General features: G+C 47.2%; 1 long non-coding RNA gene across 1 annotated transcript; it reads left to right on the top strand.

Annotated features, from left to right (window-relative positions):
- The first annotated feature begins 1,974 nt into the window (after window positions 1-1,974).
- On the top strand, window positions 1,975-24,370 carry LOC122939087. The gene is made up of 3 exons (XR_006390087.1): window positions 1,975-2,037; window positions 23,063-23,143; window positions 23,714-24,370. It is a non-coding gene; the product is annotated as an uncharacterized LOC122939087 (long non-coding RNA).
- Window positions 24,371-27,302: the final 2,932 nt, after the last annotated feature.

Raw genomic sequence — 27,302 nt, 5'->3', positions numbered from 1 at the left:
CCCTGAGGCTCAGGATCTGTACAGACAAAGGAATCAAAGAAATTTCTGCCCAAGGTGTAAATAAGAGCATCCTCCAAGCTACAGCATGGCATCACACACGCCCACGTCAGAACAGAACTAGGCTGATATATATATACAGTACAGACCAAAAGTTTGGACACACCTTCTCATTCAAAGAGTTTTCTTTATTTTCATGACTATGAAAATTGTAGATTCACACTGAAGGCATCAAAACTATGAATTAACACATGTGGAATTATATACGTAACAAAAAAGTGTGAAACAACAGAAAATATGTCATATTCTAGGTTCTTCAAAGTAGCCACCTTTTGCTTTGATTACTGCTTTGCACACTCTTGGCATTCTCTTGATGAGCTTCAAGAGGTAGTCACCTGAAATGGTCTTCACTTCACAGGTGTGCCCTGTCAGGTTTAATAAGTGGGATTTCTTGCCTTATAAATGGGGTTGGGACCATCAGTTGCGTTGTGGAGAAGTCAGGTGGATACACAGCTGATAGTCCTACTGAATAGACTGTTAGAATTTGTATTATGGCAAGAAAAAAGCAGCTAAGTAAAGAAAAACGAGTGGCCATCATTACTTTAAGAAATGAAGGTCAGTCAGTCCGAAAAATTGGGAAAACTTTGAAAGTGTCCCCAAGTGCAGTCACAAAAACCATCAAGCGCTACAAAGAAACTGGCTCACATGTGGACCGCCCCAGGAAAGGAAGACCAAGAGTCACCTCTGCTGCGGAGGATAAGTTCATCCGAGTCACCAGCCTCAGAAATCACAGGTTAACAGCAGCTCAGATTAGAGACCAGGTCAATGCCACCCAGAGTTCTAGCAGCAGACACATCTCTAGAACAACTGGTAAGAGGAGACTGTGTGAATCAGGTCTTAATGGTAGAATATCTGCTAGGAAACCACTGCTAAGGACAGGCAACAAGCAGAAGAGACTTGTTTGGGCTAAAGAACACAAGGATTGGACATTAGACCAGTGGAAATCTGTGCTTTGGTCTGACGAGTCCAAATTTGAGATCTTTGGTTCCAACCACTGTGTCTTTGTGCGACGCAGAAAAGGTGAACGGATGGACTCTACATGCCTGGTTCCCACCGTGAAGCATGGAGGAGGAGGTGTGATGGTGTGGGGGTGCTTTTCTGGTGACACTGTTGGGGATTTAGTTGGACCATCATTTATTTTTCAACAGGACAATGACCCCAAAGACACCTCCAGGCTGTGTAAGGGCTATTTGACCATGAAGGAGAGTGATGGGGTGCTGCGCCAGATGACCTGGCCTCCACAGTCACCGGACCTGAACCCAATCGAGATGGTTTAGGGTGAGCTGGACCGCAGAGTAAAGGCAAAAGGGCCAACAAGTGCTAAGCATCTCTGGGAACTCCTTCAAGACTGTTGGAAGACCATTTCAGGTGACTACCTCTTGAAGCTCATCAAGAGAATGCCAAGAGTGTGCAAAGCAGTAATCAAAGCAAAAGGTGGCTACTGTGAAGAACCTAGAATATGACATATTTTCAGTTGTTTCACACTTTTTGTTATGTATATAATTCCACATGTGTTAATTCATAGTTTTGATGCCTTCAGTGGGAATCTACAATTTTCATAGTCATAAAAATAAAGAAAACTCGTTGAATGCGAAGGTGTGTCCAAACTTTTGGTCTGTACTGTATATTCATCACCCTTCCCTCTACAGTTATATTTGCAGATATTATGTGATTTCTGGAGTATCGGGTGGCAGATTACTGGAATTCATTCTTGCCTCTGAAGCTTCGTGTCCTGTTCTTCCTCCCCAGAGCTGGCGAATGCTGGGCGGCCGCTGTTTCCGGGAAATGATGTAGACGACCAGCTGAAACGGATTTTCCGATATCCTTACTGAGCCTGTGATGTGGCGCTGTGTCGGGGCGTAGGCTTACTTTAGGGCGCTCACCCTGTACAGTTAGGGCTTTTCCTTAACCAAGCATACATTACTGGGAACCCCGACTGAGGAGCAATGGCCGACCATGACCAAACTGCCGGACTATAAGGTGAGTCAGTTGGCAAAAGAAACGCGGACATCAGCCATCATTTGAAAACGGCGCCGTCTAGTGGTAAAGACGTATGACACCATTCACCGCGACCGCTACGTGTGTCGATGCTCTTAACCCATTAAAGGGCTTCTGTCACCCCACTAAAGTGTTTTTTTTTTTTTTTGGGCTAGTTACATTCATTATAGCGCGATATATGAGAATATAATGTTACTTACTTTCATGCGGCCGTTTCTTAAGAAAACAAAGTTTTATTATATGCAAATCCGGTCTCTACCAGCAAGTAGGGCGTCTACTTGCTGGTAGCCGCCGAAAAAAACGCCCCATCGTCGTGTTGATTGACAGGGCCAGCCGTGATCTCCTCCTCCGGCCGGCCCTGTCAGTATTTCAAAAATCGCGCGCCGCTGTTCATTCGGCGCAGGCGCTCTGAGATGAGGAGACTCGCCTCCTCAGAACTCCCACAGTGCGCCTGTGCCGATGACATCACCGAAAGAGAAGACGTCATCGGCGCAGGCACACTGAGGGAGTTCTGAGGAGACACCATTATATTCTCATATATCGCACTATAAGGGATGTAACTAGCCCAAAAAAAAAAAATCACTTTAGTGGGGTGACAGAAGCCCTTTAAGGACCCGCGCCGTACATGTACGGCGCAGATGTCTATGACTTAAGGACCAGCGCCAGCCCGATCCGCGGCAGGGGTCTGGCAGTCACTGATAGCTGGAATCCTGCTGCATGCGCCGGCATCGGTAAAATCACGCATTAACCCTTGATGTGCCGCGGTCAGCGCTGACCGTGGCATGTGCGATGTCCGTGTAGGGAGGGAGAAGCCATCGGGTCCCCGTGCTGCTGTGACGGGGACTCGATGGCGGGGAAGGCAGCCCGATGTCTTCCATGACAGCCGGTGAGATCCTGCCCCCTGTATAACGCTGTGTCATACACTTACAGCCAATGCATCACTATACAGAAGTATTGTAATCAACAGAAAGAGAGGATCCAGCTTCTTGTGGAAGAAAAAATGGTTCTTTATTGGCTCATCATATAAAATCCACCAAAATCACAGGAAAAAGGTGCAATGTAACATGTTTCGGGCTACAGAATCCTTCATCAAGACATAACACACATAGTAAAACCGTTCCTTTTTATGCAGCACAAGGTCCGACCCCCTCTAATCAGCAAAGTGTCCGCACCTGGAGCCCGGAGCGGGAACCATTCAGCGGTCCAGGGGAGGAGATCCAGCGTCACAGGTGATACATACACATAATGAACATATCTTCTGCCACCTTCGCACCTGCATTAGGTGCGGATCCGTCTGCCATCCGCACAGACGGATCCGCACCCATAAATGCAAACGATGGCATCTGTTCAGAACGGATCCGTCCGCATTCCATATAAAAAAGTTTATGTCCAAGTGTTAGTCAGACGGGTCCGTCCCGACCCCACACCAAAAAGTCAACAAGGGACGGATCCGCTCGCAATTGCACCATATTGTGTCAACGTCAAACGGATCCGTCCCCACCGACCCACACTGCAAGTCAGGACGGATCTGCCCGGCCCCGCGCACGACCAGGCGGACACCAAAACGCTGCAAGCAGCGCCCCGGCGTCCGCCTCCAAAGCGGAATGAAGGAAGAACAGAGCCAAACCAATGCACTCCGAACGGATCCGCATCCATCCAGAATGCATTGGGGCCAAACCGATCCGCCCGTGAGAGCCCCCATACGGACCCCACAGCCGGACACCGAAACGCCGGTGCGAAAGTAGCCCTAATTGTATTGCAGAGTGAGGTCATGTTTTCTATTTAACCCCTTTGGCGTGCGGGTATCAAGTGAAAACATCCCAAAGGTCTCCCTGCTTAGGAGTTTGTCTGCGGTCGCCTCCTCTTATGGGCAATGACACCACTTCAGTCCCCTGTGCACAAAACGCGTCACCTCCGTGAACAGTGGCGAAGTGGAAAGTCTCTGCCGATACATTGCGAGTCTGGAAATGAGGAATATCCCTGAGATGTTTTCTGATACGTATTTTCAGCTCATTTACATCCAACATACTGACCTGTACAGAGTCTGCGAGTAATAACGCCCGCCACAAACGCCGTATTACAGCGGATGTATTGTTAGAGTGTCTGCGGTTACTCACTGTAGATGTGACCTCCTCAGTGACACGTGTATCGGCAGCAGATGCTTTTCTTACTCCACATTTATAATTGCCAGTAGTTTTTGGCCAGGAACATGCCCGGGGGATGGTGCCAGTAAACAGGCTGGGGCCGAGGTCTCCCACCGTAGGGGCTTTCTTGGATAGACACCTGATACCCGCAGACACCACGTCTCTCCGCTCCTCATCGTAAGGGAGGACAGGGAGATGTTTACGGATAATTCACTTGGTCTAATAGTAAAAATGGTGTTCCACGCTCAATTCTTAAGAAAATGAACCGTAATAAGGGGAGACGCAGCTCACGCGTTTCATTCAGCTCCACGGACATGGACTCGGCGGAGTCTGCTGCAGATGAAACGGATGGTTCCGATACAGGGACCCCGCATAAAACGCATGATGATTCCACTCACAAGGAGCAGGCAAAAAACGCAGGGCGGGGAGAAAGCACCGTAAAAAAATCGGCGATATCCTACTCATAGAATGTGTCGGCAGATGAGAACCATTTGGCCCATCTAGTCTGCCCAATATACTGAATACTATGGATAGCCCCTGGCCCTATCTTATATGAAGGATGGCCTTATGCCTATCCCATGCATGCTTAAACCCCTTCACTGTATTTGCAGCTACCACTTCTGCAGGAAGGCTATTCCATGCATCCACTACTCTCTCAGTAAAGTAATACTTCCGGATATTACTTTTAGGCCTCTTTCACACGGGCGTCAGTTTTTTTGCCCGGATAAGAGGCGGGTGCGTTGTGGGAAAATGCACGATTTTTCCGCGCGAGTGCAAAACATTGTCATGCGTTGCACTCGCGTGAGAAAAATCGCGCATGTTTGGTACCCAAACCCGAACTTCTTCACAGAAGTTCGGGCTTGGGATTGATGTTCTGAAGATTGTATTATTTTCCCTTATAACATGGTTATAAGGGAAAATAATAGCATTCTGAATACAGAATGCATAGTAAACCAGCGCTAGAGGGGTTAAAAAAAATAAAAAAATAATTTAACTCACCTTAGTCCACTTGATCGCGAAGCCCGGCATCTCCTTGTGTCTCCTCTGCGCTGAACAGGACCTGGGGTGAGCATTAAATAGAGGTAAAGGACCTTTGATGACGTCACTCTGGTCATCACATGGTACGTCACATGATCTTTTACCATGGTGATTCACCATGGTAAAAGACCATGTGATGACCGGAGTGACGTCATCAAAGGTCCTTTACCTCTATTTAATGCTCACCCCAGGTCCTGTTCAGCAGAGGAGACACAAGGAGATGTCGGCTTCGCGATCAAGTGGACTAAGGTGAGTTAAATTATTATTATTTTTTTTTAACCCCTCTAGCGCTGTTTTACTATGCATTCTGTATTCAGAATGCTATTATTTTTCCTTATAACCATGTTATAAGGGAAAATAATAATGATCGGGTCTCCATCCCGATCGTCTCCTAGCAACCGTGTGTGAAAATTGCACCGCATCCGTACTTGCTTGCGGATGCTATGCGATTTTCACGCTTCCCATTCACTTCTATGGGGCCTGCGTCGCGTGAAAATCGGACAATATAGAGCATGCTGCGATTTTCACTCAACGCACAAGTGATGAGTGAAAATCAACGCTCATGTGCACAGCCCCATAGAAATGAATGGTTTAGGATTCAGTGCGGGTGCTATACGTTCGCCGCACGCATCGCACCCGCATGGAATAGTCGCCCGTGTGAAAGGGGCCTTAAACCTTTGCCCCTCTAATTTAAAACGATGTCCTCTTGTAGCAGTTTTTTTTCTTTTAAATATTCTCTCCTCTTTTACCTTGTTGATTCCCTTTATGTGTTTAGCAGTTTCTCTCATCTCCCCTCTGTCTCGTCTTTCTTCCAAGCTCTACATGTTAAGGTCCTTTAGTCTTTCCTGGTAAGTTTTATCCTGCAATCCATGGACCAGTTTAGTAGCTCTTCTCTGAACTCTCTCCAAAGTATCAATGTCCTTCTGGAGATATGGTCTCCAGTACTGCGCACAATACTCCAGATGAGGTCCTACTAGTGCTCTGTAGAGCGGCATGAGCGCCCCCCTCTGTCTACTGGTAATGCCTCTCCCTATACACCCCAGCATTCTGCTAGCATCTCCTGCTGCTCTATGACATTGTCTGCCTACCTTTAAGTCTTCTGAAATAATGACCCCTAAATCCCTTTCCTCAGATACTGAGGTTAGGACTGTATCACTGATTGTATATTCTGCTCTTGGGTTTTTACGCCCCAGGTGCATTACTCGCCGGAAATAGCTCATATTGACATTCAGGTAATCAACCTATCCTCAGTGCCCATCTCCCCCATTTAGGAGGGGGACTGCGGAGGGGTTTTCTTTCTCTCCGTCCTGCGGGTTTGACCTGTATCACACGATCATTGATATCAATCATCTTGCTTGAAATCTCACTTTAAAAAAACATTTCTCATCCAGTAAAGATGCGATGAGTGTGAATACAGGCCAAACAGGTGAAACAATAATGAATGTGAACACGGGCTCAATAAATCAGTATTATCCAGTGTTTGACTTTAAAGAATTGATCTGTGTCTCATCTCGTCAGGAATCTTGTCAGAGGGCAGAGAACTCACAATTACAAAATGTCTCTGAGACATTCAGGGTATCAAACAAGGGTTTTTACCCAATACAGTCCCGTTCTGTGGCCCTTGACAAATTCCAGGAGTTAATAGAGAAGGATCTGTTTACTCTAAAACAGAAAAACAGGTCCAAGCAAAAATGTAACAATCTCAGCCGGGAGGAAACGAATGCTTTGCAGGCAGGGGCGGGCTGGGCCGGGGGGCAGGGAGGCAATTTCCCCCCAGGCCACCCTAAAAAAACGGCCGCTGGGCTGGGCCATCTTTAACAAATATATATATATTTTTTTTATTCCTCAGGGCCGCACCGCCGATCACCACAGGTGGCGCGGCCCTGGATATAATTTCGGCGGCGGTGGTGGCGGCTGTGTGCTGCAGGGGAGGGAGAGGCGTGTCCCTTCCCTTTTCTTCTGATAGGCCGCAGACACTAATGCCTGCAGCCTATCAGAGGCCGGCTCAGGCGGTGCGATGATGTCATTATCATAGGCACTATGGGGGGAGCTGGCACTATGGGGGGAGCTGGCACTATGGGGGGGCTGGCACTATGGAGGGAGCTGGCACTATGGGGGGAGCTGGCACTATGGAGGGAGCTGGCACTATGGGGGGAGCTGACACTATGGGGGGAGCTGACACTATGGGGGAGCTGACACTATGGGGGAGCTGGCACTATGGGGGGAGCTGGCACTATGGGGGGAGCTGACACTATGGGGGGAGCTGGCACTATGGGGGGCTGGCACTATGGAGGGAGCTGGCACTATGGGGGGAGCTGGCACTATGGGGGGGTGGGACTATGGGGGGAGCTGGCACTATGGAGGGAGCTGGCACTATGGGGGGAGCTGACACTATGGAGGGAGCTGACACTATGGGGGAGACTGGCACTATGGAGGGAGCTGGCACTATGGGGGAGGCTGGCACTATGGGGGGAGCTGGCACTATGGAGGGAGCTGGAACTATGGGGGGAGCTGACACTATGGGGGAGCTGGCACTATGGGGGAGGCTGGGACTATGGGGGAGGCTAGCACTATAGGGGGAGCTGACACTATGGGGGGAGCTGACACTATGGGGGGAGCTGACACTATGGGGGAGCTGGCACTATGGGGGGAGCTGGCACTATGGATGGAGCTGGCACTATGGGGGAGGCTGGCACTATGGGGGAGGCTGGCACTATGGGGGGAGCTGGCACTATGGGGGGAGCTGACACTATGGGGGGAGCTGACACTATGGGGGAGCTGGCACTATGGGGGGAGCTGGCACTATGGAGGGAGCTGGCACTATGGGGGAGGCTGGCACTATGGGGGAGGCTGGCACTATGGGGGGAGCTGGCACTATGGGGGGAGCTGACACTATGGGGGAGCTGGCACTATGGGGGAGGCTGGCACTATGGGAGAGGCTGGCACTATGGAGGGAGCTGGCACTTGGGGGGGAGCTGACACTATGGGGGGAGCTGGCACTATGGGGGAGCTGGCACTATGGGGGAGGCTAGCACTATGGGGGGAGCTGGCACTATGAAGGAGCTGGCACTATGGGGGGAGTTGGCACTATGGGGGGGCTGGCACTATGGGGGAGCTGGAGCTATCGGGGAGGCTGGCACTATGGTTTGAGCTGGCACTATGTGGGAGCTGGCACTATGAAGGAGCTGGCACTATGGGGGGAGTTGGCACTATGGGGGGAGCTGACACTATGGGGGGAGCTGACACTATAGGGGGAACTGGCACTATGGGGGAGCTGGCACTATGGGGGAGGCTGGCACTATGGTTTGAGCTGGCACTATGGGGGGAACTGGCACTATGAAGTAGCTGGCACTATGGGGGGAGTTGGCACTATGGGGGGGCTGGCACTATGGGGGGAGCTGGCACTATGAAGGAGCTGGCACTATGGGGGGAGTTGGCACTATGGGGGGGCTGGCACTATGGGGGGAGCTGGCACTATGGGGGGAGCTGACACTATGGGGCGAGCTGGCACTATGGGTGGGGCACTATGGGGCATTTCTTACTGGCACATTATGGGGGGCACCATGGGGGAGAGGAGCACTATGGGGGTATCTGGGGTCTCTAAAGGGGCTTTTTTTAATTATTGGCACAATATGGGGGCACTATAGGGGTGAGAGGCACCATGGGGCATCTGGTGTCACTATAGGGGCATTATTTGGGGGCACTATGGGGAAGTGGGGGCTCTAAAGGAGCTTTTTTTATTGGCACATTATGGGGGGCACTATGGCATTTTGTGGCACTAAGGGGGCATTTTTTACTGGCACATTACGGGAGGCACTATAGGGGAGAGCGGCACTATGGGGCATTATTTGGGGCACTATGGGGGAGTTGAGCACTATTGGGGCATATGGTGGCACTAAGAAGGGGCATTTTTTACTGGCACATTATGGGGGAGAGGAGCACTATAGGGGCATCTGCTGAGGGCACTAAGAAGGGGCATTTTTTTACTGGCATATTATGGGGAACACTATGGGGAAGGGGGAGAGGAGCACTATGAGGGCATTTACTGGGGGCACTATATAGGGGTATTATATACTGGCATACATTATGGGGACATTAGCTCAACAGCGGGCACTAAGCGGGGGTATTTCATGTACTGTCATATTATAGGGAGAATTATTACTACTAGGGGGTATTATGGGGAGCTTTGCTACTACTGTGGGGCTATAAGGAACATGATTACTAGTATGGGCACTATAGGGGCATTATTACTACTAAGTGTGCTCTGGCAGAGAATTATTTCTATTGATGGGATTTTGGGGAGCACTGTTACTTTGGGGGGCACCCTGGCATAGTATCAGCTTAGCACAATGATTTTTTGGGGACATTATCTTTATACTATTAGTGTCTGGGCGCAGTTATTTTTTAGAGCACTGTGTGCCAATAATTGTTTAAGGGGGCACTATCTGTGTGGTAGTAGTATTTCCAGGGGGACTGTTTCTGCAGTATAGTATTGGGGGCACAGCGGGCACAGTATTGGGGCACTATCGTGTGGTAGTAGTATTTCCAGGGGGACTGTTTCTGCAGTATACAGGGAGTGCAGAATTATTAGGCAAATGAGTATTTTGACCACATCATCCTCTTTATGCATGTTGTCTTACTCCAAGCTGTATAGGCTCGAAAGCCTACTACCAATTAAGCATATTAGGTGATGTGCATCTCTGTAATGAGAAGGGGTGTGGTCTAATGACATCAACACCCTATATCAGGTGTGCATAATTATTAGGCAACTTCCTTTCCTTTGGCAAAATGGGTCAAAAGAAGGACTTGACAGGCTCAGAAAAGTCAAAAATAGTGAGATATCTTGCAGAGGGATGCAGCACTCTTAAAATTGCAAAGCTTCTGAAGCGTGATCATCGAACAATCAAGCGTTTCATTCAAAATAGTCAACAGGGTCGCAAGAAGCGTGTGGAAAAACCAAGGCGCAAAATAACTGCCCATGAACTGAGAAAAGTCAAGCGTGCAGCTGCCAAGATGCCACTTGCCACCAGTTTGGCCATATTTCAGAGCTGCAACATCACTGGAGTGCCCAAAAGCACAAGGTGTGCAATACTCAGAGACATGGCCAAGGTAAGAAAGGCTGAAAGACGACCACCACTGAACAAGACACACAAGCTGAAACGTCAAGACTGGGCCAAGAAATATCTCAAGACTGATTTTTCTAAGGTTTTATGGACTGATGAAATGAGAGTGAGTCTTGATGGGCCAGATGATGGGCCCGTGGCTGGATTGGTAAAGGGCAGAGAGCTCCAGTCCGACTCAGACGCCAGCAAGGTGGAGGTGGAGTACTGGTTTGGGCTGGTATCATCAAAGATGAGCTTGTGGGGCCTTTTCGGGTTGAGGATGGAGTCAAGCTCAACTCCCAGTCCTACTGCCAGTTTCTGGAAGACACCTTCTTCAAGCAGTGGTACAGGAAGAAGTCTGCATCCTTCAAGAAAAACATGATTTTCATGCAGGACAATGCTCCATCACACGCGTCCAAGTACTCCACAGCGTGGCTGGCAAGAAAGGGTATAAAAGAAGAAAATCTAATGACATGGCCTCCTTGTTCACCTGATCTGAACCCCATTGAGAACCTGTGGTCCATCATCAAATGTGAGATTTACAAGGAGGGAAAACAGTCCACCTCTCTGAACAGTGTCTGGGAGGCTGTGGTTGCTGCTGCACGCAATGTTGATGGTGAACAGATCAAAACACTGACAGAATCCATGGATGGCAGGCTTTTGAGTGTCCTTGCAAAGAAAGGTGGCTATATTGGTCACTGATTTGTTTTTGTTTTGTTTTTGAATGTCAGAAATGTATATTTGTGAATGTTGAGATGTTATATTGGTTTCACTGGTAAAAATAAATAATTGAAATGGGTATATATTTGTTTTTTGTTAAGTTGCCTAATAATTATGCACAGTAATAGTCACCTGCACACACAGATATCCCCCTAAAATAGCTAAAACTAAAAACAAACTAAAAACTACTTCCAAAAATATTCAGCTTTGATATTAATGAGTTTTTTGGGTTCATTGAGAACATGGTTGTTGTTCAATAATCAAATTAATCCTCAAAAATACAACTTGCCTAATACTTCTGCACTCCCTGTAGTATTGGGGCACAGCGGGCACAGTATTGGGGGCACTATCTGTGTGGTAGTAGTATTTCCAAGGGAACTGTTTCTGCAGTATAGTATTGGGGGCACAGCGGTCACAGTTTTGGGGGCACTATCTGTGTGGTAGTAGTATTTCCAGGGGGACTGTTTCTGCAGTATAGTATTGGGGTATAGCGGGCACAGTATTGGGGCACTATCTGTGTGGTAGTAGTATTTCCAGGGGGACTGTTTCTGCAGTATAGTATTGGGGGCACTATCTGTGTGGTAGTAGTATTTCCAGGGGGACTGATTCTGTAGTATAGTATTGGGGACACTATCTGTGTGGTAGTAGTATTTCCAGGGGGACTGTTTCTGCAGTATAGTATTGGGGGCACAGCGGGCACAGTATTGGGGGCACTATCTGTGTGGTAGCAGTATTTCCAGGGGGACTGTTTCTGCAGTATAGTATTGGGGGCACAGCGGGCACAGTATTGGGGGCACTATCTGTGTGGTAGTAGTATTTCCAGGAGGACTGTTTCTGCAGTATAGTATTGGGGAGCACAGTGGGCACAGTATTGGGGCACTATCTGTGTGGTAGTAGTATTTCCAGGGGGACTGTTTCTACAGTATAGTATTGGGGGCACAGCGGGCACTGTATTGGGGCACTATCTGTGTGGTAGTAGTATTTCCAGGGGGACTGTTTCTACAGTATAGTATTGGGGGCACAGCGGGCACAGTATTGGGGGCACTATCTGTGTGGTAGTAGTATTTCCCGGGGGACTGTTTCTGCAGTATAGTATTGGGGGCACAGCGGGCACAGTATTGGGGGCACTATCTGTGTGGTAGTAGTATTTCCAGGGGGACTGTTTCTACAGTATAGTATTGGGGGCAGAGCGGGCACAGTATTGGGGCACTATCTGTGTGGTAGTAGTATTTCCAGGGGGACTGTTTCTACAGTATAGTATTGGGGGCACAGCGGGCACAGTATTGGGGCACTATCTGTGTGGTAGTAGTATTTTCCAGGGGGACTGTTTCTGCAGTACAGTATTGGGGGCACAGCGGGCACAGTATTGGGGGCACTATCTGTGTGGTAGTAGTATTTCCCGGGGGACTGTTTCTGCAGTATAGTATTGGGGGCACAGCGGGCACAGTATTGGGGCACTATCTGTGTGGTAGTAGTATTTCCCGGGGGACTGTTTCTGCAGTATAGTATTGGGGGCACAGCGGGCACAGTATTGGGGCACTATCTGTGTGGTAGCAGTATTTCCAGGGGGACTGTTTCTGCAGTATAGTATTGGGGGGCACAGTGGGCACAGTGGGCACAGTATTGGGGGCACTATCTGTGTGGTAGTAGTATTTCCAGGGGGACTGTTTCTGCAGTATAGTATTGGGGGCACAGCGGGCACAGTATTGGGGGTGGCAGGAAAGGGTGTTCAGAAGATGTGAAGATGATGGAAATGTGGGAAACTAATGTCTGTTTCTCAATCTCTGCAGAGACGGGAGATGGCTGAAGAATCATCATGGCGGTCTGGTCTGGAGAAGATAAAGAAAGAGAACGTCTACAACAAAGGAGACATCACTGGATGTAAGAGGTAGGGGGCGCTATGTAGGAGAGGAGATGCTCCGGCTCCTTCCCCTGCCATTTGCAGAAGGAGGATTCAGAGCTGGGTGAGGACGGCCAAAGGGGGCAGCAGGCCACGGGCGGGTGGCAGATGGTGGGGGAACCACAGGCCTTGAGCAGGATCGGGGAGGGAGGAGAGCGGAGGAGCTTCCTGGCTGTAGCCGGCTGTCTATTGTATGAGGTGAAGCAGACAGTGCAGCCAGGACAGACCCCCCTCTCTCCGTGTGATGTGTAGAGACAGGCCGCAACTATAGAATGTCAGCTGTACAGTGTTTGTTGGGAGAGGCCTATTATATGTAGGAGGGGCTTTTAATAAATGGACGGGGCTAGAATGGGCCACTTGACTGGATTTTCCCCCCAGGGCTAAGGCTGCCAGTCCTCCCCTGTATGCAGGAGATTGGGATCCGTGAGGCTGATAGGGAGGGGGGGGCGGTGGTAATCTTAGACAGCAGTGTATAGAAGGAACAAGTTCTGAATATGTTGAAGGACAAGAACACCTCTCTGCTGCTGGATTCCAATCCGCTCCTCCCTTATCAAGAGAAGCTTCACAACATTTTGTTGGAGGGTGAAAGATTGGGAATTTTTTCCAAAAAAGAAGTGGAGTATATTTATGTGGAACATGCGACCGCACCGATCTTTCACGCACTTCCAAAAGTGCATAAACCGTGTTCCCCGCCCCCTATGCGTCCGATTGTGGCAGGCGTCGGGTCCTATTCGGAGAGACTATCGGAATGGACCGATTCCCTGCTACAGCCACTGATACCTTTGATGCCTGGCTATGTGAAGGATAGTCGCACAGCGCTTCAGAATTTTTATAACTTTAAGTGGAGTGAAGAATATATTTGGGTTGCGGCTGATATTACCGCACTATATACTAACATTCCTCAGGACTCTGACGCACTATAGCGACTGTACTGTGGAGCTGCAGGATTTCTTGTGTGGATTTTCTGATGAGACATCATTTCTTTATGTTCAATAGGAAATATTATCTCCAAATGTCGGGTGTTTCAATGGGGGCCAAACACTCACCATCTATTGCAAACATATACATGGTGCGGTGGGAGCGACATTTTCTGTTTCTTGATGACAACCCCTTTGCTGGCTCTATTAAATGGTATGGACGTTATATAGATGATATGCTGTGGGTTTGGCGGGGGGAGAATGGGGCGGCCCAGTGCATCAAATATCTCAATAACTTCACAGATTCCATCAAACTCACTCATATTAGCGATTCAGCTAAAATAGATTTTCTTGATCTACATTTGGAATCGGACCTCGCTGAGGGATCGGTCACTACCTGTACCTTTAGAGAAAAGACATCTGGGAACACCATTCTTCTCGCCTCCTCCGGCCACCCACCGCATGTCATAAATAACAGAGCGAAGGGGGGAATGATTAGCGCTAGACGTAACCACTCTACAGAGACGATCACACAGAGACCCCTGAGCAGAGGCTGCACACTCCAGAACATTAATAAAGGGAATCTCTGATCTTTCCTCAGACCTTGAAGAAATCCTATAGATGTCCAAAAAGTCAAAAAAGTGAAGACCTTGCTGAGGAGGACAAAAAAACTACTGTTTTTATAACTAACTACAGTAGAGAATATCCACATCTGCAGAATTATCCGTAAACATCTCCCTGTCCTCACTTACGATGAGGAGCGGAGAGACGTGGTGTCTGCGGGTATCAGGTGTCTATCCAAGAAAGCTTAGCTTTTATTCTAGCTCTTATAAGATAAATAAGATTTTGTTCCTCAAAATGAAAGTAAAGAGGTAGGTAATCGTAGATTGCTCACAGTATCCCACGATATACGGGACTTGTACTGAGGGCAATACTGAAATGTCCACAAGGGCAAAATATAAAGTGGCTGATGTATTCCAAACGTGATGTTTCAAGGTCTAGACAAATTGGATGGTATGCATCAGTATTCAGGCCACAAGTGGTCAGGTTTGGTGCACGCAGGCGCCAATATCTGACACGTCAAGGTGGACACATAACAAATATTAAACAACAAAAAATCTATATGCACAACGACAAAAACAACATAAATAATGACATGGATGTATGTGTATATCCGTGTTACATATTGCACACTCACACATCCACAGCATATAGGTGCACGGCGGCACCGCTTAAGAAAAAGACACACCACCAGGTGTCCTACCGTACAGATTTGATGTACTCCAGGCACCTGTGTTCTTTTATGTCTTTATCAGGCAAGGTGGTCCTTTTCGGCAGTTGGAGGCTATTTGAAGGGAATAAAGACGATGATTTTTCTTTTCTATCCCTATAAGGCCCTCGCAGCCCTACAATAAGCCTCCAAAACTAGCCACGGGGTGTCCCACTAGTTGGGCCCCCGTCCGGAACCTAGCCCTGGAATTGTGGTCCCTAGAAAGGCCCTACAAGGATCCCTACATGCACGTTTCTGGGGTAGGGCAATGAGCCCCTCCCCTCATCAGGGGATATAGTTTCTGAGGGCCGGAGAATACAAAAAGAGAGTCACCAAAAGTGGTGACTCTCCTATAAAGTAAGGCGCACAGGTGGGTGTGCAACCGGCAATGGGAATGAAGGAGAGGAGACAGATAGAATAACGTCTCCTCCCTTCCGTCACTAAGGTGGAGCGCACAGATAGGTTCACAGCCACAGTGTAAAGTGGAGTGCACAGATACGTGCACAGCCGCAATAAGGATAGAGAAGGGGGACAGATGAAGGCGCCCCTTATCCTCTTAAGGTGCACAGGTTGGTGCCGCAGGCATATGTCTTACCTGGTCTGGAGATGTACGCGTCCGCTCTTTTGAAGGTTCGCGCCGGGATATCGGCACGTCGCACGCCATGATGACGTCAGCCCTTCCCTCAGTGCGGCGGCGGGCAATGATGACGTTTTGCCCTTACTTTGCGTGTCATGCCCATACGCCGATTGTGCGCTGCGCATGCGCGATAGTACGCGTACATTATGTTTCCAATACCATCGCATTAGTGCCTGAAATAATGTATCCAGGCCGTAATGCACAAGGATAATTATTGGATTCCAGTATACAGCCTCCATAGGTCAATGTTTATATTTATATTATACCAGCAGACCATCGTACTGGTAACTTGACTCTCATAGTGGGGCTGTATTCAAAAAAGGTGCTGTTGTTTTATTTATATGTCGTTGATCAGGTACTACTATCAGCGACACACAAAAGAATAAGAAAGATGGAGTATACATCGGGCGCCAGACAAAATAGTATATGTTGTGCAGGCGCACTGTATAGACCTACAAATATAGAAATACGGACAAGGGATAAATATATGTATTTTCTTGTCCGTATACACGGGCGTATTGATATATAAGCTCCGTATAGGGGTGAGTCTGTGGGCAGCGGAACACGTGTCCAACAGATCCACTCAAAAACCCTGATGTGGGTATACAACATAAATTATTTAGTGGTATTTGTTGCGGTCTTGTTGATTTCATTTTTTAAAAGGTGGTCAGCAAACAGTGACACCAAGCAGTTAATGGGTATTCCATCCCATGTTTCCCATGCAGCCGAAGTTTAGTAAGGCAGGGTGAGGCAGTTTTAGATATATATTTTTAATTAAATCTGTATACAAAACAGATTGAAGGGGTATTCTTAAAGGAAACAACCAAAATGGAGGGACTCATTCAAACCCTTGGGGGATACCGTGTCCAGTTGGAAGGTCCAACGTGCTTCTCTTTGAAGTAGGAGACGGTCCCAATCGCCACCGCGTATTGGTGGGGGGATTTTATCGATTCCAATGGCTTGGATGCAGTTCGAGTCTCCACCATGGTGTTCATTTACATGTCGGGCCACTGGGGTGTCGCGTTCGTTCCCGATGTCGCCCAGGTGTTCTCCTAGACGTCTACGCAGCTCCCTCTTGGTTTTACCGATGTACTCGAGTCCGCACACGCATGTAATCTTGTATATAACACCGCGTGTGCGGCAGTTAATAAAATCCTTGATAATGAAGGACTTTTCTAAATTTGAGCTATAGAAGGTCTTGCTGCTCTGTAGAATTTTGCAAGCTACACAGCCACTACACCTATAGCAGCCGTTGATCTTACGATCCAGCCACGTCGCTGCTTGGGTCGCCGGGGTGTAGTGGCTGTGCACCAGCATATCTTTTAGACTGCTCCCTCTCCTAAAGGTAATTTGTGGGTAATTAAAAACGACTTTATTAATCTCGGGGTCCATCAGTAGGACAGGCCAGTGTTTTCGGAGGACATCCCTAATTTGTCCTGACGCGTCATCATAGGTCGCAATAAGGCGGATCTTCTTTTCCGTCTCCTCCTTTCTGATTTTAGGTACTAGGAGGTCGGGGCGACTTGCTGTTAGTGCAGTTTGATAGGCTTGTTTAAGGACCTTATTAGGGTATCGCCTATCTAAAAACCGATTCTGTAAGGCCTTAGCCTGGTCGACGAACTCTGACCTGCTGGAACAGTTGCGTCTGAGGCGCAAATACTGACTCTTTGGGATCCCTCTTTTTTGGGAGAAGGGATGGCCACTGTTCCAATGCAGGACAGAGTTCGTCGACGTCGGCTTCCTATATATGGTGGTGTCGAGTTCGTTAGAGCCCCCCCTGGATATCTTAATGTCCAGAAATGCCAAACTGTCACAGTTAGCCTCAGAGGTAAAGCGTAACCCCACCGTGTTGTTGTTAAGTCCACGGACAAATTCAAAAAAGGAATCTTTCGTGTCATTCCAAATGACAAAGATGTCGTCTATGTACCGCGCCCACATAAGTATGGGCCCGGTACATGACGACATCGCATCCCCAAAAACTGTGGTTTCTTCCCACCAGCCCAGGAGCAAATTGGCGTAAGACGGCGCACAGGAACATCCCATCAAGTTACCAGTACGATGGTCTGCTGGTATAATATAAATATAAACATTGACCTATGGAGGCTGTATACTGGAATCCAATAATTATCCTTGTGCATTACGGCCTGGATACATTATTTCAGGCACTAATGCGATGGTATTGGAAACATAATGTACGCGTACTATCGCGCATGCGCAGCGCACAATCGGCGTATGGGCATGACACGCAAAGTAAGGGCAAAACGTCATCATTGCCCGCCGCCGCACTGAGGGAAGGGCTGACGTCATCATGGCGTGCGACGTGCCGATATCCCGGCGCAAACCTTCAAAAGAGCGGACGCGTACATCTCCAGACCAGGTAAGACATATGCCTGCGGCACCAACCTGTGCACCTTAAGAGGATAAGGGGCGCCTTCATCTGTCCCCCTTCTCTATCCTTATTGCGGCTGTGCACGTATCTGTGCACTCCACTTTACACTGTGGCTGTGAACCTATCTGTGCGCTCCACCTTAGTGACGGAAGGGAGGAGACGTTATTCTATCTGTCTCCTCTCCTTCATTCCCATTGCCGGTTGCACACCCACCTGTGCGCCTTACTTTATAGGAGAGTCACCACTTTTGGTGACTCTCTTTTTGTATTCTCCGGCCCTCAGAAACTATATCCCCTGATGAGGGGAGGGGCTCATTGCCCTACCCCAGAAACGTGCATGTAGGGATCCTTGTAGGGCCTTTCTAGGGACCACAATTCCAGGGCTAGGTTCCGGACGGGGGCCCAACTAGTGGGACACCCCGTGGCTAGTTTTGGAGGCTTATTGTAGGGCTGCGAGGGCCTTATAGGGATAGAAAAGAAAAATCATCGTCTTTATTCCCTTCAAATAGCCTCCAACTGCCGAAAAGGACCACCTTGCCTGATAAAGACATAAAAGAACACAGGTGCCTGGAGTACATCAAATCTGTACGGTAGGACACCTGGTGGTGTGTCTTTTTCTTAAGCGGTGCCGCCGTGCACCTATATGCTGTGGATGTGTGAGTGTGCAATATGTAACACGGATATACACATACATCCATGTCATTATTTATGTTGTTTTTGTCGTTGTGCATATAGATTTTTTGTTGTTTAATATTTGTTATGTGTCCACCTTGACGTGTCAGATATTGGCGCCTGCGTGCACCAAACCTGACCACTTGTGGCCTGAATACTGATGCATACCATCCAATTTGTCTAGACCTTGAAACATCACGTTTGGAATACATCAGCCACTTTATATTTTGCCCTTGTGGACATTTCAGTATTGCCCTCAGTACAAGTCCCGTATATCGTGGGATACTGTGAGCAATCTACGATTACCTACCTCTTTACTTTCATTTTGAGGAACAAAATCTTATTTATCTTATAAGAGCTAGAATAAAAGCTAAGTTTTAATTCATCCAGATCACTAAAATACGGTTTCAAAGATTTATGTGAGTGATTATATGCAAATAATCCATATTTAAGTTTACCCTATCCAAGAAAGCCCCTACGGTGGGAGACCTCGGCCCCAGCCTGTTTACTGGCACCATCCCCCGGGCATGTTCCTGGCCAAAAACTACTGGCAATTATAAATGTGGAGTAAGAAAAGCATCTGCTGCCGATACACGTGTCACTGAGGAGGTCACATCTACAGTGAGTAACAGCAGACACTCTAACAATACATCCGCTGTAATACGGCGTTTGTGGCGGGCGTTATTACTCGCAGACTCTGTACAGGTCAGTATGTTGGACGCTCTGTAAATGAGCTGAAAATACGTATCAGAAAACATCTCAGGGATATTCCTCATTTCCAGACTCGCAATGTATCGGCAGCGACTTTCCACTTCGCCACTGTTCACGGAGGTGACGCGTTTTGTGCACAGGGGATTGAAGTGGTGTCATTGCCCATAAGAGGAGGCGACCGCAGACAAACTCCTAAGCAGGGAGACCTTTGGGATGTTTTCACTTGATACCCGCACGCCAAAGGGGTTAAATAGAAAACATGACCTCACTCTGCAATACAATTAGGGCTACTTTCGCACCGGCGTTTCGGTGTCTGGCTGTGGGGTCCGTATGGGGGCTCTCACGGGCGGATCGGTTTGGCCCCAATGCATTCTGGATGGATGCGGATCCGTTCGGAGTGCATTGGTTTGGCTCCATTCTTCCTTCATTCCGCTTTGGAGGCGGACGCCGGGGCGCTGCTTGCAGCGTTTTGGTGTCCGCCTGGTCGTGCGCGGGCCGGGCAGATCCGTCCTGACTTGCAGTGTGGGTCGGTGGGGACGGATCCGTTTGACGTTGACACAATATGGTGCAATTGTGGGCGGATCCGTCCCTTGTTGACTTTTTGGTGTGGGGTCGGGACGGACCCGTCTGACTAACACTTGGACTTAAACTTTTTTATATGGAATGCGGACGGATCCGTTCTGAACAGATGCCATCGTTTGCATTTATGTGTGCGGATCCGTCTGTGCGGATGGCAGACGGATCCGCACCTAATGCAGGTGCGAAGGTGGCAGAAGATATGTTCATTATGTGTATGTATCACCTGTGACGCTGGATCTCCTCCCCTGGACCGCTGAATGGTTCCCGCTCCGGGCTCCAGGTGCGGACACTTTGCTGATTAGAGGGGGTCGGACCTTGTGCTGCATAAAAAGGAACGGTTTTACTATGTGTGTTATGTCTTGATGAAGGGCCGGATTCTGTAGCCCGAAACATGTTACATTGCACCTTTTTCCTGTGATTTTGGTGGATTTTATATGATGAGCCAATAAAGAACCATTTTTTCTTCCACAAGAAGCTGGATCCTCTTTCTGTTGGATACTTTATTGGGCCCAGTTCTGGCCTGTTTTCCGTGCTCCGTGGATTAAAGTCCGAGGTGAGGGCTGCAGCCGTTTCTATCATAGTTTTAGAAGTATTGTAATGCATTGTACAGGGGATTAGACCCCCAAAAGTTGAAGTCCCAAAAATTGCGGAATGGATGCGGAGCCAAAAATACGGTCATGTGAATGTACCTTCAGGGCAATAAATATTGAGTTTTGTTTAGGTGTTAACCCTTGCTTTGCTACTGGACAAAAAGGATTAATATGGAAAATCTGCCCCAAAAAAATGTGAAATTCTGAAATTTCATCTCCATTTTCCATTAACTCTTGTGGAACATCTAAAGGGTTAACAAAGTTTGTAACATCAGTTCTAAATACCTTGAGGGGTGTAGTTTCTGAAATGGGGTCATTTATGGGGGTATCCATTATGTAAGCCTCACAAAGCAACTTCAGACCTGAACTGGTCCTTTTTAAAAAGTGGGTTTTGGAAATTTTCAGAAAAATGTCAAGATTTGCTTCTAAGCCTTTAACGTCCCAAAAAATAAAATGTCATTCACAAAATGATCCAAACATGAAGTAGACATAAGGGGAATGTAAAGTAATAACTATTTTTTGAGGTATTACTGTCTATTATAAAAGTAGAGAAAGTTAAAAATTTGCTAATTTTTCACAATTTTTGGTAAATTTGGTATTTTATTTTTTATAAATAAAAATGAAATAGTTTGACTCCATTTTACCAGTGTCATGAAGTACAATATGTGACGAGAAAACAATCTCAGAATGGACTGGATAAGTCAAAGCGTTTTAAAGTTATCACCACATAAAGTGACACTGGTCAGATTGGCAAAAAATGGCCGGGTCCTTAAGGTGAAAAATGGCCGGGTCCTGAAGGGGTTAAAAGGGTTGGGCACTTTATGTGCACTATTTTAAAATGAGACAGGAATATAGGCAGCATCACATGGGGCGATATGCTGGGGGCGTCCACGCCTGATCTGCACTGTTCGCCTCATCACTTCGTGCCCCAGGCGTGAAGACTACTCCATTTTCTGGAACGGCCGGCCCATAATCGAACAGTCCGATCCTATTTTTTTGGGGGGACATTTTTTTACTTTTTATTTAATAACTATTTCCCCCTTAGGGGGTAGAACCTGGGATCTTTTCATCCCTTGTCCTATTCTCCCTGATAGAGCTGTATGATGGTGACCAGGACCTCACACTCCCCTGTACATAGTGCACACAGCAGCAGGAAGCTGACCATGGACGGCTTCAGCAGCGTCCTGGCTGCCATGGTAACCGATTGGAGCCCCACATTTAATCTGCTGTTGATCGGAACTGCCACCAATGAGGAGAAGGGGAGGGGACCCTGTGGACACTGCCACCAAAGACTTTAATACTGTGGAGTGGGGGTGCACTGCGCCACCATTGAACATAATTAACCCATTCATTTAAGTGTTGGCAGTAGGTGCCGGCAGCGGTATCACATATCCGGTCTCTAAAACAGGGTGCTGCTATCCCCATCAATTAACCCTTCAGGTGCGGCACCTGAGGGGTTAATTGCAGCGGTTCACGGGATCGCTGTGCCCCGTTATTGAGGCCGGGTATGTGGTACCGCTGCCGGCACCCACTGTCAACACTTAAATTAATGGTTTAACTATGTTCATTGGTGGCAGCAGCCACTGCCCCTCCCCTCCTCCACAGTATTATCTCCTCATTGGTGGCAGCAGTGGCCACAGCCCCTCCCCTCCTCCTCAGTATTATCTCCTCATTGGTGGCAGCAGCCACAGCCCCTCCCCTCCTCCACAGTATTATCTCCTCATTGGTGGCGGCAGCAGCAGTTTAAAAAAAAAAAAGTCGCTTGTGTGGCTGTATAATAAATGTAATATCTTGCATTTTGCTATTTTACCACTAGATGGCAGCAACATCTTAGAAGTCTTCTCTGGGCTCACAGTTGTGATGGCCTATCCTTGGGGCTCATGCACACGACCGTATGTACCGTATTTTGCGATCTGCTAAAAATACAGATGACGTCCGTGCGCATTCCTTATTTTGCGGAACGGAACAGCTGGCCCCTAATAGAACAGTCCTATCCTTGTCCATAATGCGGACAATAATAGGGCATGTTCTATTTTTGGCTAAACGGACACGGAGTAACTTCCATATTTTTTATTTTTTTTTTCCAGACCCATTGAAATTATTGGTTCCATAAATGGTCCGCAAAAGGACGGAACGGACACGGGAAGAAAATACGTTTGTGTGCATTAGGCCTTAAAGGGATGCTTTCCATGGAGCCCCACTCCTCCACCGTTCTTTACCAGGCGCAGCGCCGTGCTTTTAATAGTGGCCATGTCTGGTATTGCAGGTTACTGCGACTCTGTCCCATTCACCCCGCACTCACGTTCCATCACGCGTTTTTCGTGTTTTTGTTTTCTCAGCCCTACCCCATGTATCCGGCTACCACGTCTCTAGTGAATGTTGTACCCAAGCTGAATGCCACTGGAAGAGACTTGCTACAGGTTAGTGCCTCTGTATCAGAGATGCGGAACTACAACTCCCAGCATGCGTAGACAGCCGGCCTCCCTGTGATAATCTCCTTCACCCTTTTATCTGTTGAGTCTGTTTGGACTTTCCATACTACCTGGAAACCACCATCAAGGTGCTGTTGACGGATCTGTTATTCTTGAGCCTTTTTCCGGTATTTTAAGTGCTTAATGGTGCGTCCTGCGGTTGAGATTTGAGTTTCCTTAATTATCACCCGTCACGGTTCTGCTCTGCTCGACAAAATCCCTTTATAAAGAGGTTAAATAGTCGAGGGCATTTTTTCGGCAGTAGTTTCATCTACTTGCTGATGGTTTCCAGGTTGCTGCACTTTATTACAGGGGAAGCTTCAGTTTAAAACCTGGGCGGAGACCCCTTTATTGTGGTCATTTAGAGCCCCCCCCCCCACTGATGTGACCGTGGCACGCCACAAAAGACCCGGTACCCACGGCTGGATGTATTCGGGGTGACATGTTATCCCCGCGCCTTCTAATCATCAGATCGAGCCCCTCGCGACCCTTCACTCAGATTCTCTTCTCTGTTTCCAGAACTTGCTGAAGTGTAACCCGGTCCAGAGGATTTCGGCAGACGAGGCGCTTCAACATCCCTACTTTGCAGATTACTGCCCCCCATAATGCACCCCAGAAGCTGCTTCCCACCCCCCTCCCTCTTCCTGGTCTTACATCTTGTCGGTTACTTGCCCACCCTGCACGGCCACCTACCCCAGACTCCTCCCAGCCCCCCATATCAGACTGTAATGGAGACCTACCTGCGTCCTCGTTAGTGTCCAGGTCACTCAGGTGATAGCAGTGCATCCTGGGTAGGCGGGGCTTGTTGGGGAAGGCTCCACCCATTTTAGTGGGTGGAGTCCTCTACCAGTGGAATAGGGCCAGTCATTGATACAATAATTGAACGTCTCAGGAGGGTGGGGCTTATTGTTTCTGGGAGGAGCCTGTTCATAACTGATAATCTGTGTATTATGTGGGTGCAGCCCAGCAGGGGGCAGATGAGAGAAACCATTCCAGTCATACAGCCTTCTATCAGGCTCTCGAAACCTCCCCTCCCCCTAATTTATTTTAAACCCCTCCCCCCACTGTAGGCGGAGTCCTCACAGTACCTCCCTCTTGTATATTTTAATGTACATTTTTGGATGATTTGTATGCATTTTTTTTTTCTTTTACTCTGTAAATGTCCGCCCCGTTTCCAGAGAAATGCAGTTTTATTTTACAGACATTTTCGAGTTTGTGTTTTTTTTTTATGTCCTTTCTTACATTTTGAGTTTTATTGGTAAATGTGATGTTGGGAATATCAATTTATTCTGGATTATCGGAGGCTGTTGGAAGCAGGAAAAACGGGCGCAGGTAAGTATCTGAGCTACTCGGACGAGGGCTATGGGTGGACGACTGGGTCAGAGCATCTCCAGGACGGACGGTCTTGTGGGGTGTTCCTGCTATGTAGTGGTCAGTACCTACCCAAAAGTGGTCCAAGGTAGGTGAGCCAGTGACAGGGTCATGAGGATTTTCCGTTAAAGTGTTGGTATCAGATACCACAGGGCACTTTCGCAGGTCGTGTGGAGTCCATGTTTTGGTTGCTCAAGGGAGACCTACACAATATTAGGCAGTTCATATTAACGGCTGACTGATGCATATAAATGCTCAGGCCTCCTGTACTGTATGTAGAGGCAGAGCATACTCGGGGCGCGCTCTGTGGGCCGCCTGGTGGCGCGCTCTGTGAGCCTCCTCAAATAACAGGGATCTAGGATCTTTCCTAGACCATATCTTAAATGGGAAGGACTTAAAACAAGTCTTTCCTGTGGGAATCCATCACTTAGCTTGGCGAAGAATGTTCCATCAAAATTGTGTGTATATGTGTGAAATCATTAATGCTTTGCTAGATTATGAGTCTTGATTCTTCAATATGGAGGTGATCAATTAATTTATTTATTTATTCGCCAATCTAGATGGTATAATTTCACCCACACGATCAAATTAGTCTTAATAAAATGAAATATCATTCTTTGTGTCTCTTACCAAGTCCTAGTAGGAATCTCACTTCTGCTCCTAGGAAAGCTGGGTGGTCCATCATAGCGCATCTCACCATGGCTTTCATCTTGATAGACCCCTCTAGAGAGCTCAACATTTCTTCTAATGTGTTTCTCCTTTTGTGAGTTTTATGACCACAAACTTATCAGTTAGACACACCTTCCTAGTTTGGAACGTTCCAATCATTGTCGGATGGGCGTGACCATTGATAAAAATTGTGACATCATAACCTTACCCAGAATGCACTTTTGCTACTGTTGTAATGTCGCCTACTCATACCTAGGTGGCACTAGTGTGTAAGCTATTTGCATCATAGTATAAAGGGTTAACTTATGTAAGTCTGAATAAAACATATTCTATACATTTGACCTTAGAGGCTTTAATTCAAAGCTATAGGGATTAATTCTGACACTTGTAGCAATTAGAGACAGACCTCTAGGCGTCTCTTTGGATGTTTCTCACACTGTTGATTTATGGACCATAATGATATGAATGGCCTTGTTTTCTCACAGAGATATCAGTACCTCCCGTCATACCAAAGATATGATTAATTGTTACGAAACACACATCTTTACAGACACTCTTTTAGAGACGAATATTCTCCTAATGAGAAAATATATATAATATACTGGATACATGTTGTCTTCCTAACGTATAACAATATAATATAAAGTTAGATATATATATATATATATATGTGTGTCTAAGGACTAAGGCTCATTAAATTAATACATGATTATTATATATTTTGCTTCATTAATAAATGCCTAATTGTATAGGTAATTATCACCAGCTGCATAGAGCTTATCTTTATCTCCCGTCATAAATTTATAAGTAGACAAGGAGGCCTCTTCTCAGACCGGTACATTCATGAGAAGAATAACACTAAAGAGCAGAAACCTTATTTCAGCCTACTCAAGATATACAAAATTGTAACTATAGTCGAGCATGGCTCTTAAAGGCAATGAACATTCATCTTGACTAGAATAATTGGATATCAATGCATTTACCTATGAAAAGGCACAACAGGCCACTGTATCTGAATCCTGTGTATATACTATTTATCTGGACACTGTATATACTATACCATTTACCTAGACTGTATACTCTGTGTAAACGTCCAAGGAGGGAACTCACTGTTGCCTTTCCGATAATAAGGGTTCATGCGCACGTCCTTTGCCATTTTTGTAGTCTGCAAATCGCGAATCTGCAAAACGCTGATCCCAGCTGAGAGCCTGCCGCTATATTTTTTCCTCCTTCAGAAATGTCCTATCCCTGTCTGCAAAACGGACAAGACTAGGCCATGTTCCATATTGTTTGCAGGCCCACAGAGCAGACATGCTGGTGCGGACAGCTCCCGGTGGGCTGTCCTCATCTGCTGCGGCCCAGTCAAAGTGAAAGGGTCCACATCCGACCTGCAAAAAAACCATTGAGGTGTGCATGAACCCCAACACTAAGAAGACCAATGTATCCGCCCTTTCTAGTAACTTTAGGGAAGTCTGTAATGAGGATGTTTCTTCCTTTTCTTTCCAGGGAATAGAAAAAGTAAAAAAACACCACATAGGGGAGTTTATATAAGTAAAAAGCTTGTCACACATAAAACTTTTTTTTTTTTTTATTGCACTCTATGGTAAAGGAAGGGTTAAATCAATGATTAGATCTCATATGCTGTTAGTAATATGTTAAAAAATATTCAATCGGTAAGTGATGGTGTACTCTTGTCCAATCACGGGTTGTTGTTTTTGCTCTTCTGCAGTCAATCTGGTTCTTTACCTCCTTTTTTTTTACGGGTCTGTTACACAACCAAAGTACATTAGGCGTCTTTCACACGAGCGTGACGGATTGGCTACGGATGCGTTCAGTGAAACTCGCACCATTTTGCAAGCAAGTTCAGTCAGTTTTGTCTGCGATTGCGTTCAGTTGTTCAGTTTTTTTTTTCCGCCCTGGTGAAATACGTTTTGATGCGTTTTTGACGCGCGTGATAAAAAACTGAAGGTTTACAAACAACATCTCTTAGCAACCATCAGTGAAAAACGCATCTCACCTGCACTTGCTTGCGGATGCGATGTGTTTTTCACTGAAGCCCCATTTACTT

This window comes from Bufo gargarizans, chromosome 5, assembly GCF_014858855.1.
Source record: "Bufo gargarizans isolate SCDJY-AF-19 chromosome 5, ASM1485885v1, whole genome shotgun sequence".
In the NCBI taxonomy this organism is placed as follows: Eukaryota; Metazoa; Chordata; class Amphibia; order Anura; family Bufonidae; genus Bufo; species Bufo gargarizans.
The sequence above is the reverse complement of the archived record's forward strand: the minus strand, read 5'-3'. Positions and strand labels throughout refer to the sequence as shown.